This window comes from Schistocerca gregaria, unplaced genomic scaffold (genome assembly GCF_023897955.1).
Source record: "Schistocerca gregaria isolate iqSchGreg1 unplaced genomic scaffold, iqSchGreg1.2 ptg000310l, whole genome shotgun sequence".
NCBI lineage: Eukaryota > Metazoa > Arthropoda > Insecta > Orthoptera > Acrididae > Schistocerca > Schistocerca gregaria.
The window spans coordinates 507501-512500 of record NW_026061790.1 but is presented as its reverse complement, the minus strand read 5'-3'; the positions used below and the strand labels follow the sequence as shown (position 1 = coordinate 512500).

General features: G+C 54.9%; 3 non-coding genes across 3 annotated transcripts in view; all 3 read left to right on the top strand.

The window, feature by feature from the left end:
* Positions 1-2327: 2327 nt before the first annotated feature.
* On the top strand, positions 2328-4220 carry LOC126305316 (small subunit ribosomal RNA). The gene has a single exon (XR_007553383.1). It is a non-coding gene; the product is annotated as a small subunit ribosomal RNA (ribosomal RNA).
* Positions 4221-4582: 362 nt separating this feature from the next.
* On the top strand, positions 4583-4737 carry LOC126305460 (5.8S ribosomal RNA). Its single transcript, XR_007553511.1, has one exon. It is a non-coding gene; the product is annotated as a 5.8S ribosomal RNA (ribosomal RNA).
* Positions 4738-4925: 188 nt separating this feature from the next.
* The window catches only part of LOC126305426 (large subunit ribosomal RNA), a 4221-nt gene continuing 4146 nt past the window's right edge, over positions 4926-5000 (top strand). The window contains exon 1 of the ribosomal RNA XR_007553483.1: positions 4926-5000. This exon is cut by the window's right edge and continues 4146 nt beyond it. This is a non-coding gene — a ribosomal RNA (large subunit ribosomal RNA).

Here is a 5000-nt window from a genome sequence, read left to right as displayed (position 1 = left end):
CTCAATTTGTCCCTTAACCTAACTCAATTTGTCCCTTAACCTAACTCAATTTGTCCCTTAACCTAACTCAATTTGTCCCTTAACCTAACTCAATTTGTCCCTTAACCTAACCCACGTTGTCCCTTAACCTAACTCAATTTGTCCCTTAACCTAACTCAATTTGTCCCTTAACCTAACTCAATTTGTCCCTTAACCTAACCCACGTTGTCCCTTAACCTAACTCAATTTGTCCCTTAACCTAACCCACGTTGTCCCTTAACCTAACCCACGTTGTCCCTTAACCTAACCCACGTTGTCCCTTAACCTAACCCACGTTGTCCCTTAACCTAACCCACGTTGTCCCTTAACCTAACCCACGTTGTCCCTTAACCTAACCCACGTTGTCCCTTAACCTAACCCACGTTGTCCCTTAACCTAACCCACGTTGTCCCTTAACCTAACCCACGTTGTCCCTTAACCTAACCCACGTTGTCCCTTAACCTAACCCACGTTGTCCCTTTGCCTAACATAGTTCACTGCTCGGAATCTCTGGTGTCGTTGTTATCCTCATGTAGATGTCTTGCGAGTGTTGCTTACTTTCCACATATTCCCGCTATCCACTGTCAATTGTACTGCAATAGGACTATATCGCCGCCCCCCCCCCCCCCCCTCTGTCCCCCTCTTTGTGTCTCTGTCCTCTCAAGCTGGTCGGTCTGGCGTTTGAGTGTTAAATGAGCCTCGCAGCTGTTCAGTTGCATTCAGATGTCGACGCCCTCAGTGTACGTCGTGGTATGGTCTGTGTCCATTGTCCGCTGATGTCGTACGCGTAACCCACACGCTGTACCGATCATCGGTCGTTACGTACAGAGTGAAGTAGTGTGATACGTGTGACCGTACGCTGGCTGTGCCCAACGGTGTCGAATCTCAATTTCCATATGTTGTGCTCGATGCTACTTGTCTCGTCTCCCAATAACAGCTAGGTTGCACTGTGGTACGCCGTAGAGGCGTGTGGGAGGAACGTACGAACGCATTGTATGTCACCCTGGGTCGCTGGGGGTGGTGGTGCGGTGAGTCAGGTCAGGTCAGGTCAGGTCAGGTCAGGTCAGCGTGAGCCGTCTGATGTAGTGACGCGTGTATTCCGACTTTGTCGTATTGCCTCACACAAAGTGCTACCCTGGTGGACCGCGTTCCATATCTGGGACATGCCGCAGATGCCGGTTGACAGTGGATCGCGGAAGGGACATCGCATACGTGCGCGGGCCACCTTCCACGTGTTCTCTTCTGCACATGTCGCAGTGTGTATGTGGTCTGATGTAGCGTGTCGTGACACATGACATCCTGGCATGCAAGAATTGTTGAATTCGCAAATGTAGGTGGACATCTACGTTTACTGCCCAAGATACGCAAATGAACTGGAAATCCGTTGTTGAGCGGTTGTTCACGCTGGAGGTGAATCTGTGATGGCGACGATCGGTACAGCTATTAACCGGTTGTTTCAGCGGTACCCGCCACATCCACACACGTGACTAGGTCCATGTGGGTATGAAGCGATACGCGGCGGTGGCTTGGTGGGACTGTTCCCGGCCGGTGAAGGGGGGCCGCCCGGCGTGTTGGCCGCGCGCTGCGTGGGCGCACGCGCAACAGGCGGCTGGTGGGGGGCGCCGAGTGGCAGGAGCGCCAGCCGACGGGCCCGGCAGGCGGTGCAGCTACGCTGCGGCGCACCCTGCACGCGGCGCCTGGCGGCCAAAGTTGGTTCAGCCGAGCCCGGTGCGAAGCGCGGTGGACATCTGCAGTGTGCTGGTCTGATTGAGGACTGTGTGCGTTGAGGATGCGCCGCCGCCTGGCACTCGGCGCCGCGACGCCGTCTGCTGCTCGGTCGCCCCAGCGGTTCTCGCAGGTGGTTTGTATCGCAGTTGTGCGGACGTGTTGGCGCGTGCGCTGTGCTGGGAGAGTTCGCTTCTGCACCCAAGTGGGGCTTTGCCCTTGTGTGGCGCTGGCGTTGGAGCTGCCGGTCACCATAGGTGGCGCGTGTTGTCTCCCGCCGGCAATGCCACGACAGCACGCTCCCGGGCCTCTGTCGGCAGCGGCAAGCTCAGTTGGGAGCAAGGGTGTTCGCACTAAAACCGTCTACTCGCCTAACTCCGGGCGATTGCGCCTCTCTCGAAACCGACCAAGTACCTAGGACGGCGCTGCGCGCCGCCGGGACCTGAGAGGGTTTCGAGGTGTATCGTGCAGGGGAGCTCGGCCTCCTCCTGTTTGCAGAATAATTGAGCGGACGCTTGCGTGTTCGCGCGGGCCCCCGGGACACACTCCCGGGCGGCCGGCTGCTCAGCTCTAGTTGACGCAGCTCCCTGGTTGATCCTGCCAGTAGTCATATGCTTGTCTCAAAGATTAAGCCATGCATGTCTCAGTACAAGCCGCATTAAGGTGAAACCGCGAATGGCTCATTAAATCAGTTATGGTTCCTTAGATCGTACCCACGTTACTTGGATAACTGTGGTAATTCTAGAGCTAATACATGCAAACAGAGTCCCGACCAGAGATGGAAGGGACGCTTTTATTAGATCAAAACCAATCGGATTGGCTTGTCTGGTCCGTTTGCCTTGGTGACTCTGAATAACTTTGGGCTGATCGCACGGTCCTCGTACCGGCGACGCATCTTTCAAATGTCTGCCTTATCAACTGTCGATGGTAGGTTCTGCGCCTACCATGGTTGTAACGGGTAACGGGGAATCAGGGTTCGATTCCGGAGAGGGAGCCTGAGAAACGGCTACCACATCCAAGGAAGGCAGCAGGCGCGCAAATTACCCACTCCCGGCACGGGGAGGTAGTGACGAAAAATAACGATACGGGACTCATCCGAGGCCCCGTAATCGGAATGAGTACACTTTAAATCCTTTAACGAGTATCTATTGGAGGGCAAGTCTGGTGCCAGCAGCCGCGGTAATTCCAGCTCCAATAGCGTATATTAAAGTTGTTGCGGTTAAAAAGCTCGTAGTTGGATTTGTGTCCCACGCTGTTGGTTCACCGCCCGTCGGTGTTTAACTGGCATGTATCGTGGGACGTCCTGCCGGTGGGGCGAGCCGAAGGGGTGCTTTCGCGTCCCGAGGCGGACCCCGTTTAAATCCTACCAGGGTGCTCTTTGTTGAGTGTCTCGGTGGGCCGGCACGTTTACTTTGAACAAATTAGAGTGCTTAAAGCAGGCAAGCCCGCCTGAATACTGTGTGCATGGAATAATGGAATAGGACCTCGGTTCTATTTTGTTGGTTTTCGGAACCCGAGGTAATGATTAATAGGGACAGGCGGGGGCATTCGTATTGCGACGTTAGAGGTGAAATTCTTGGATCGTCGCAAGACGAACAGAAGCGAAAGCATTTGCCAAGTATGTTTTCATTAATCAAGAACGAAAGTTAGAGGTTCGAAGGCGATCAGATACCGCCCTAGTTCTAACCATAAACGATGCCAGCCAGCGATCCGCCGCAGTTCCTCCGATGACTCGGCGGGCAGCCTCCGGGAAACCAAAGCTTTTGGGTTCCGGGGGAAGTATGGTTGCAAAGCTGAAACTTAAAGGAATTGACGGAAGGGCACCACCAGGAGTGGAGCCTGCGGCTTAATTTGACTCAACACGGGAAACCTCACCAGGCCCGGACACCGGAAGGATTGACAGATTGATAGCTCTTTCTTGATTCGGTGGGTGGTGGTGCATGGCCGTTCTTAGTTGGTGGAGCGATTTGTCTGGTTAATTCCGATAACGAACGAGACTCTAGCCTGCTAACTAGTCGCGTGACATCCTTCGTGCTGTCAGCGATTACTTTTCTTCTTAGAGGGACAGGCGGCTTCTAGCCGCACGAGATTGAGCAATAACAGGTCTGTGATGCCCTTAGATGTTCTGGGCCGCACGCGCGCTACACTGAAGGAATCAGCGTGTCTTCCTAGGCCGAAAGGTCGGGGTAACCCGCTGAACCTCCTTCGTGCTAGGGATTGGGGCTTGCAATTGTTCCCCATGAACGAGGAATTCCCAGTAAGCGCGAGTCATAAGCTCGCGTTGATTACGTCCCTGCCCTTTGTACACACCGCCCGTCGCTACTACCGATTGAATGATTTAGTGAGGTCTTCGGACTGGTACGCGGCATCGACTCTGTCGTTGCCGATGCTACCGGAAAGATGACCAAACTTGATCATTTAGAGGAAGTAAAAGTCGTAACAAGGTTTCCGTAGGTGAACCTGCGGAAGGATCATTACCGACTAGACTGCATGTCTTTCGATGTGCGTGTCGTGTCGCGCAACACGCTACCTGTACGGCAGTGGCCGTGCGCCGCGTGCGGAACCACGCGTGCCTCTCAAAACTAGCGGAAGTGTTGTTGTTGTGTGGTACGAGCGCTGAAGCTCTGGAGCGGCTGGCCTGCGGTACCTGGCGCCTGGCGCCGGTTTTGAATGACGTTCGCCCGAGTGCCTGTCCGCTCCGGTGTGGAGCCGTACGACGCCCATCGGCTGTGAGGCCGTTGGACACAAAAAAAATAGTGGAACAGGGGCCGTCAGACGCCTCAGTCCCGCAAATGCTACTGTCTTGAAAGAGACAGTGGGAGACTGAAAAGGAAAAGATCACCCAGGACGGTGGATCACTCGGCTCGTGGGTCGATGAAGAACGCAGCAAATTGCGCGTCGACATGTGAACTGCAGGACACATGAACATCGACGTTTCGAACGCACATTGCGGTCCATGGATTCCGTTCCCGGGCCACGTCTGGCTGAGGGTCGGCTACGTATACTGAAGCGCGCGGCGTTTGTCCCGCTTCGGAGACGTGGGAGTGTCGTGGTCGCCTGTGTGGCCGGCCGCGTCTCCTTAAACGTGCGATGCGCGCCCGTCGCCTGGCGGTTCGCATACCGGTACTTTCTCGGTAGCGTGCACAGCCGGCTGGCGGTGTGGCGTGCGACACCTCGTACAACGACCTCAGAGCAGGCGAGACTACCCGCTGAATTTAAGCATATTACTAAGCGGAGGAAAAGAAACTAACAAGGAT